Here is a 9559-nt window from a genome sequence, read left to right on the forward strand (position 1 = left end):
ACCTGTGGAAAATATTTTAAACATCCTCTCGGAGTGAGGGCTATTATTCCATGGTAGCATAAATGTCTTGCTTGTGTGAGGTCTTGGGTTCAATCCCAGACCTGCTCTCCCATCCCCCAACCGCACCCCCACAAGAAAAACCTTTCTAGTTTGGTTTGTGTTTGAATCTTAAAGGTAGTTTTGGATACAAATACTGCCTTGTACAATTTATACATCACATGACATTATGAAACATAAAGTGTTACTCCAAAACAATGACATTGAAGAGAAAATAATGAGCCAGAGAGAGAGTTTAGGGTTAAGCCCATGCTTCACATGCAAGAGGTTCCAGATTGACCCCCATCTCCACTGGGAATGATCCTTGAGCATGAAACTGGGAGTAGACTTTGAATATCGCCACGGATTGCCCCATACGTTCCCCACTCACCCGAAAAGCAAAAACAAAAAAACCATGATTTGTATTTATTGCCAGGTATAAATAGAAAAGCTAATATTCAGGCTTAAATTTTATATTGTGCTGGTGAAAATCACATAGAAGGCAGCTCTGGAGGATGTTTGAATTATTATGATCATACACTGTCACTGGACCCTTCACACCCAAGGTGCAGATGTTGTTCCCCGCAGGAACCTGGAGACTAAGAACAACAGGCTCTCTCCTTCCAAGGCTCACTGCCTGCTTTCCTACTTCAGGATTGTTTCACTTACTGAAAGTGAGAACACAGACACAACTTGCAATTCTCCTTTATCCCCCACCTTCCACATTCATGGGATCTTGAACCTAAAAACAGTCTAGGACTTATCGGTTTAATCCATGTCCTGTGTTTTTTTTTTTTCCCCATGTGCATTTGGCATGTATGTCTTCTCGATTTCCAGCTAAGTCTGTTAGAAAGTGACCAGCTACAGGTTCTGCCACTACTCAAATCTGATCTGCCCAGGATCTCTGATTATGCTTGCGGAGCCCACGAATGCCTCTTTAGGGGGAGCAGAGAGCAACTCCCACCTTCACATTACAGGACCTCAAATCCTCTCTGCTAGACATTAGCGATGCTCTCCCCTACAACTGGTACCCTGCCTTCTTTCGTGATCAAAGAAATGGCCAAGCATAGATCCCTGGTATTTATTTACTTGTAATCCCGTACAAAATTGAGCTTGCTCTCTTGAAAATAGTCCTACTATTTGGGGATTTTACAGTAAACAAAATCCAGACAGCAGACCAGGAGGGCCATTTACAAGTTATAAAACTGCCTGGGTGAGATAATGCAACTCATAAATGATTCAGTGAAGTACACGGGATAAATCTTCTGTCTTACATGCACAAAGCCAAGAAGATTCTGTGAGGTTCTGGGCCACAGATAATGTGAGAGAGGAACACATGTCACATTAGGAACCTGACATGGCATTAGAGTGCTATAAAATGTTCAATTAAACATGGCGACCGTGGGATAAATGGGACCCGGGACACAGTTCTTTGTTTGCCTTTAAGAACTTTAATGTGCCTTATTTATTGAGGGTATAGAACATAAGGATAGTAAAGTGACAGACTCTAACCCAACTGAAAATATTTGTGCTTATGTCAGGGCCAGTAATAAATGGGCTGCTGTGGGCTCTTCTCCTTTTCGAAAGATGGACAGAGGTGGGTTTGGTGGATTGCACCTTCCGGAATTAGAACCGATTTAAGGAAAACTATTCCAGCATCTGTCTTTTTTCAAGCAGACTGTCAAAAGAAGAAGGGTCTGGGGTGGAGGGAGGGGAGGAAAGCAAGGAAGGAGTGGTGGGTAGGGCAGAGGGGAGAGGAGGAAAGGAAGCAGGAGTAGCCTGCAGGTTTTAAACCCCCAGGATAAGCTGTCCTGCTTAGAACCTTGATGGCTCTGTTACTTGACACTCGCCTGCACTCTCTGGGGGATCCTTGCTTGCTGCTCTGTGGGCAGATTGGCTGTTGAGCTGTGATGCCCCAGCACTTGTCTGACCTGATATAATGGGCAGCTATTTCCTGCAAACAAGGTAGATGGAGGAACATTGGGTTAAATGATGCTCTGGTGTAAGCAAGAATCCACTGGGATCTGCTGCAAACTAGTCCATCTTTAGGGTTTTGGGGTGTGTGTGTGTGCGTGTCTGTGTGTGTGTGTGTGTGTGTGTGTGTGTGGTGTGTGTTTAAACCCTCTCCTCCCACCACTCCTTCTTCTAGGTTGGGACTATTTATTTTTTTCCCTGAGGACCAAACCACAGATGCCTGACTCTCAGCAAAGCTCTTCTTCCAACCCCCCTCGGCCCCCTCCTGCTCCAGATCAATAGCGCAGGTTAAAGAAGCAATTGCATGACAATAAATAAAAAAGAAAACTAAGTTTGGATACTACCACTTTCCAAACTGACTGTTTTCTAGGCTTTTTTTTTTTTAATCTATTACTAAGAAGAGAGGGAGAAGGAGGAAAAAAAAAATAAGAGAAAAGAACAGCCCCAGGAGGGATCCTGGTTAGGCTGTCAGATCGCTTCAATGAGAAACCCAATCAGACTTGATTTGTGAAGAGTGTCAAAGCTGTAGTGAATCATGTAAACATTGTGGTCTATTACTTCCAGGCTGGAGCTAGGCGGGCTTAAGGCTCCTCGAGCCTGTTTCTGAGTTACATGGGTGTTTATTTTGCCTGACTCCATGTGTGCTCTGTGTTTTTTGATCCATGATAAGAGTTACAATGGGAAGCCTTGGGTAGTGAGGTGAGAGAAGGCCCAACTGTGAATCATGGGGTAGTTTGGCCCGTAGGCGCCATGATCTAAACCTATTGTCTCCTTGTGCAAAAATTGATCTCAAAGGGTTTTTATTTTTTCCAGAAATCTTGTTGTTCAAACAAAGGAGTTTGGTTCTGGTTGTTGCATTTAATCCTGTTCAGGGAAGCCTGGCTAGGAGCATACAAAAAGAATTTGGAGGGTCACTGAAGTCAGACATGCTCTTCAGGGTCACAGATGTCAGTGGAACACTGGTGTCCACAGTTTCCAACTTTCAAATTGGTCTTTCTCTGGTGGACATAAAAGAAAGAGAAGACTGACTCTTAAGTTGGATCTTAGAAGGAATAGGTATACTATACACACACACAAACACACACACACACACACACACACACACACACACACACACACACACACACACACATGCTTTAGTTTGTTCTCACCTCTCCACACTTTCTGCTCTCAAATGTATATGTTCCTTTCTATGGATTTTCTTCTGTAATAGGAGCCCAAGCCCAGAGTCTCGGCTCCTTGGCTGTCTGCCATGAAGGGGCCCAGTTCATCTTGGAATCCAATATAGACTGTTTTCAGTAAGAGAAGCCTATGTGAGCTTTTGAGGGAGAGATGTTCTGAGATTTTTGTTATCAGATTGTACTCACTGTGTTGGTGCTTCATACTGTGTGAAGTATGAGGCCATAGCTGGTTTTCAGTTTCATAAACCAGAAGTCATTTTAGAACTCTGCCAAGTCTCCAGATTCATTCTTCTAATATACTTTCATCGACCTGTCATTTAACAATCATTTGCCTTGTGCTTGGGAGACAGTATAGGAATTAGGGTATATGCCTTACATGTACCCAACCTGAATGCAACCTTCATTCCTACATTTATCCCTGGTGGGTCCTGAGCACTGTTAGATGTAACCTTGGTGGTCTCTGGTAATGTGGGACCCTCACATTAAACCATAGGCATGGTTTTTTGAGACTCACCACAAATGGCCTGTGGATCCCAGAGTACCACGTGGGAATATCCAACCCTACAAAATTACTTGCCATAAAGTCTATCAAGAGTAAAAAAGACACTTGAAATTCAGAGATAATATCTATATATCTACTTAATATATATATATATATATTTAACTTAAGTAGATGATATCTACTTAACTGTCCTTTCCATTTCAGAGACCCATGAGCTAGTTGTAGATTTCACATCAGTGGAATAAATTGTTCTTTTCTGTGGGCATCAGCTGTGGGCCAGAGGCAGGGGATCCAACAGATTCTTCTAGACTTCCGTTTTCTTTTTCCTTTTAAAATTTCTCTAATTTGATTTCTTCCTATGATCTTCAGCTAAACTCTTGGAAGGCTGACCATAGCACATACAATCATGATTGCCAAGTCTGCTTTTTCTGTTTAAGCTGCCAAGACTGAGCTCATGTTTTGGGCTACTTTCATAGTTTCAAATAAATTATTTCCAAGTCTCTTCTCGTGTCTGTTTTAAGAAATTACACCCCTGGCTATGAGAGGTTTTCTGGCCATACACACCTCAGAGCACATTTTCACAATGACAATTCCTCTCTGGAGAAACGCAGAGAGAAGAGTTTGGGCCTCTTTACAGGAAAAGGATATGAGTGTGATGGTGTTATTCAGTTCATAACTAAAATTTGTTAAAATGATTGCCAGTAAAATAAAAAGAGTAACTGTGGAAGAACATGGTATGGTGGAGAAATGTATAGTTCATGACGATCTCCTGCTGTTTAGAGAAAAGAGACAATTCTTCATCAACCCAATAGGCCCCGTATGGAGCTGGTTGATGGAGCAGGACTCCTGGATATGGTTCTGGTCTGCCTTCAAGCTATCTCCACAGAGCACATGGCTTACTTTGTAGTGCAAGGCTCTTTGACATTTTCCACTAATGACCCCCTTTTGCCTGAGAAATGCCACACAGATAAAAGCAACCAGAAATACCTCAGTTTCATGGTGCGGCTGGTTTTGAATTAATGTTTGGTCTTTTGAACACTCAGAAACCCTTTACTCTGGCACTCTGTGTGTGTGTGTGTGTGTGTGTGTGTGTGTGACTGCCACATTTAGTTATGATACCCTAAATGAGACTGCAACCCACAGTTTCAGAAGCTAGGTAGTAGACTCCACACACTGAAATAGGTGATTAGCAAGGTAATTTTGAAGAGAAAGGAACAAGTAATTTGAGTGGGCTGGAATAGTAAGAGGACACAGCAAAGAGAAAAGGATTTGGGGTAGGCATCAATGGCTCATGGGAATGTAACCGATAGGAGGATATGTTGGTGGATACCATACCAGAGAAAAATGTTGTGTGGTTGTATGTAGAAGTACTAAGAGCAAAATGTGGGCATTGGACAGTGACAAGATTTCCTGGAATGGGAGGCTTCAGGAGAATAGCCTCAGTAGGGTGTAATAGGGTGTATATGAAAGAGGAGAACTGAACCATAACCAGTTAGATATAAAGGTATACTTTAGACCTAATCTTGTTTCACACATTTAAAAAATAGTTTGCCTCTTGTAAAGTCTTTTCAAGTGGACTTGTGAACTTTCAGCTCTGTACTCTTCATCTGGGAGATCTGTAACAGCCCTATTCACCAGAATGATCTTCACCATGAGGGTGACAATCATGTTAACACCCCTGCCCCCCCCCACATAGCCCCCGGCCCCAGGACCCAAGTCAGAGGTGACTTTTATATTGTGATTCTCTATTGGAATACAGAGATGCAAGTGGCGCCAATAGCAGTGTCTCTAAAAAGTTTAAGGACTATCCAGTGCCTTAACTCTGCCTTTGTCACTGCTCTTGTCACTGTCAAGTGCCAGCTGTCAGCAATGGTGAAGGCTTGCTTCTCTGAAAGCAGAACCTGTCTATGTTTTGTAGTATTTTGGCATCAAAGTTTCCAGAAAATGTCTGAGCCCTTCTATTATGTTTCAAAAGCAAAAAGTAGTTTGGCTCTTCAATGATATTAAGACACAACCAAAATAAATATTTGTGAATCATACGTCTATAAGATGATAAATATAAAGAACTCATACAACTCAATAAGAACAGCATATAATCTAATTTAAAAAATGTAAAGAATCTTGGTAGATATTCCATCAAAAAAGACCATATAGAGAGCCACAGTCCATAAAAAAATGTTTATCACTTCTCAATGGAGAAGTAATACTTAACAATAAGATATTACTTCACACCTATGATAACAGCTATTATCAAAAGACAAGGGAAACAACAAATGTAGGATAGGATGTGGAGAGAAAAGAGAGTTTGTAAGTGTTGGTGGGATTGTTAGTTATTATGGAAAACAATATTATAATTCTTCAATAAAACAAAAAATATAAATTACATATGATGCAGTAATATTATTTCTTAATATTTATCCAAGAAAAATCATTAGAGAGATATATGCACTATTCATGAAATCCAAGAGTGGAAATCAATGTTGTGTTTATTTACTATTGTTAAATAAGTGGATAAAGATGTGGTATAGAATACACAATGGAATACTACTTCACTACAAAAATTATATTTACCATTTGCAATAACATGAAAGAACCTAAAGGTAGTGTGCTAAGTAAACCAAGTCAGATGAAGAAATGCAAATAGTACAAATTTACTCATATGTAAAAGATATTGGGAAGTAATGAATATATAGACAAAATCAAACTTAGATAATAATCACACTATAGTAAGTGTTTACCAGAAGGGAAGAGGAAGAGGAGGTGGGTGAGGTGAACAGACATGATCAGTGGTGAAGGATAGGTAGTAGGTTTTTGGTGGTGATAATGTAGCAGATGTTTGATTTACACTATTGTATTACCCAACCCTATATGCTTCAAGCCAATGTTACTTTAAAAGCATATTTTTTTAAAAAAGAACATAATCCAAAACATAATTCCACATGACTACTGTAGAATTTCACTCCTCTGGACTTTTTGTCCAATTAATCTGAGTTGATGCTGCCCAATAATACAAAATTTATTTCATTCTAAATGGAAACAGAGGGCACTAACTCAATTGCTTTCTTGGGTTCTCTAGTTACACTTAGCCTGCAACATTCTTTACTTGCTGTGTTTTTGTTCTTTGTTTTATTTTGCTATAGCATTTTTAGGAATCTGTACAAAAGACATCTTCAGATTTTTGCCCTTGTTTTGATTTTCTATTCCCTCAGAAACAAAAATGACCAAAGGTTAATAAGAAACTGAGTTTGTTGGTGGAGAAATATATATCTACAGAGTGTCTGTATTTTAAACTCTGTGAGTTTACTTGAGCTTCTAAAACAGAATGATTTCCTCTTGCTATAGGTCAGTGACTAAAATGGTCTGCTTTTCCTTCTAGCGCTTTATCCTCTTCATAGGAAAGAGTCACAATTTCTTCTCTTTTAAGGTGAAGGGCTTTCAATGGGGCTTAGAAGGCCCAGAACTCTGTCTGCAATTCTTGGCCTACTGGACCCAGTGTGAGGGGCCGAGGATGAAGTACTGCTCTGTGGTGTTAGGGATTAGTTAGGTCACTTGGAGGAGCTCAGGGGCCTTCACAGCTGCACCCTAAAATGCTTGAAGGATGATGTACTATTGGGGAATGAACTAGGGTTAGTCACATGCAAGCCAAATGCAAGCCGTATGCTATAATCTCTATCCTATCTCTGCAGCTCCTCATAATTCTTTACTTGAGGATTCCCTAAATTCTCTCTCTTAGGGTGAATTTTTCCATTTTTCCTCTTACCACTTACCTCTAACTCAGAGCTCTTAAGTATTTAAAATTTTTTTTTAGGTTTGCCACTTGATTAGCACCATATCTCATATCAAACTAAAAGATCTACAAGGGTGGTGATGTCTAGTTCTCTCATTGTTAACTCTCTAGGACCTGACACATAGCAGGTTCTCAATAAATAGATGTGACATGAATGAATAGGTATATAAATTAAAGGGCTTTATCTGAGCAGTAGCATGAGATACTCACTGCCATCCAGAAGATTTCTCCTGGGTATTTACCATAATTGTCCACTGATGCCTATGGAAAACTAATGACATCTATGTATATTCTATAAAAGTGACTTTTCACTTTTTACTCAGAAGGTATTTTGCTGTTGTTTTTTTATTTTTGATTTGAGGCCATATCTGGTGGTGCTCAGGGTTTCTTCCTGGTTCTGTGCTCAGGGATCACTCCTGGAGGATTATGGGACCATATAAAGTCAAGGGATTGAACTCTGGATGGCCATATATAATAAGGCAATCACCGTACTCTCTGGCCACATTTTTTTCTCTAAATTTTTCTCTCTGGCCACATTTTCTTTTTAAAAAAAAAAAATTTTAATATGTTCCTGAATGTCTGTGAAACCAAAGTGAAATTGGGCTTTTACTTTGTTGGGACTGTGCTTTATGCTATGGATGTTTACTTGCTAGATTTGGATAAAGGATATTTCCCTGTCTTCTTATCCCCCAATTTTCCTAAAAGCATATGTTGCCATTCAAAAAATGCCACAGAATAGAAAAAATGGAAGGTACTTGATGTTAGTAAGAAATGGACTCATCAATGAATGGAACGTGTTTTCCTCAAAGGACTTTTCCTAGTGCGATGGAAAACAAATTTGCACTATATATTTATGATGTTAAGGTCAAATGATTCAAGGTAAATTTACATATTAGAGATTATTAAAAGGAATACTCAGCTAAAGCCATATCACTCAAAACCACCAGTGAACCTCATATTATTCTTGCAGCCTGCAGGAAGGTGTCTGCAGACAAAAAGTCTCCTTCTCACCTTCTCCCTCCCAGAATTCATACCTTTATGACCAGTCAGTGTTATTTGAAACCTGGCTCTGTCTTGCTAAATTATGTGACCCACTCCAACACATCCTGGCCATTGTCATAGCTGCTGAGAAATCTGTGTTCTAAACCATAGCTCTCTTAATCTGCATAACTTTCCAGTGCTAATTCCAGGATGCCCCAATGTCTAAAGGATTCCTCAGTTCAGTCCTGGACACTTAATACTTAGCACTTTAAGAAAGCTCTTCAATTCCTTTGAGGTTCTGAGCAAATAAATGATTAAAAAAAAAAAAAAGTTGAGCAGACCCCTCAAAAATCCCAGTTCTTGGGGAGTGCACGTTCAATGCAAGGTGGGGAGTCCATCTTGAACAAAACACCACTCTCCATGGTGGCCTTGGCCCCCAGACCTAGCCAACCCCACTTTGTCCTCATTAGGCGCTTTGGGCAGCTTAGCTGTTGCCTCCTCCTCTCTCCTTCTTTTGTTCTCTGCCCAGGGCAGCAGTGGCTGCCTGGGCTCCTAACACAAACAAGCGCTTATGCTAATTAGAAGACAGAAGTCAAGCTAAAAAGGGTGTAGTGATCAGTATCCATCATCTTTTCAAGTGCCTTGTCACTACATCAATTAATACAATTGAGCAAAAAATGTCACGGGCTGGGTGGAAAAACCTTTTCACAGCCTTCCAGGGGGAAGTTTACTTCCAGCTTTTTCCCCTTGCATTAGCTCCTGTCATCTCCAAAACAACAGAACCCAGTGGTGTCAATTATATTTGATTGACTGAGGAAAGCACACACACAAATAAGGGAAAACAATGGACACAAAAATCTATAGATGACTCCCCCTGTCAGAGCGGATGCCTGTCTTCTCCATTTTCATGCGGCACGGTGTCCTGCTGCTCCGGGCTTAAATGTTTCCTTCAGCCCCCAAACTATCACCAATTAAGTTAGCAGGGTCTTCAAAGGTGTCAAACGGCTCCCTAGGCAATCGGTTCTAACTGCTGTTCAATAAATGAGGTCTAATTTATCAGTTTAACTTCACTTCTAAAAATGTAATGCTTCACAGAGC

Source organism: Sorex araneus, chromosome 6 (genome assembly GCF_027595985.1).
Source record: "Sorex araneus isolate mSorAra2 chromosome 6, mSorAra2.pri, whole genome shotgun sequence".
NCBI classification, from domain to species: domain Eukaryota; kingdom Metazoa; phylum Chordata; class Mammalia; order Eulipotyphla; family Soricidae; genus Sorex; species Sorex araneus.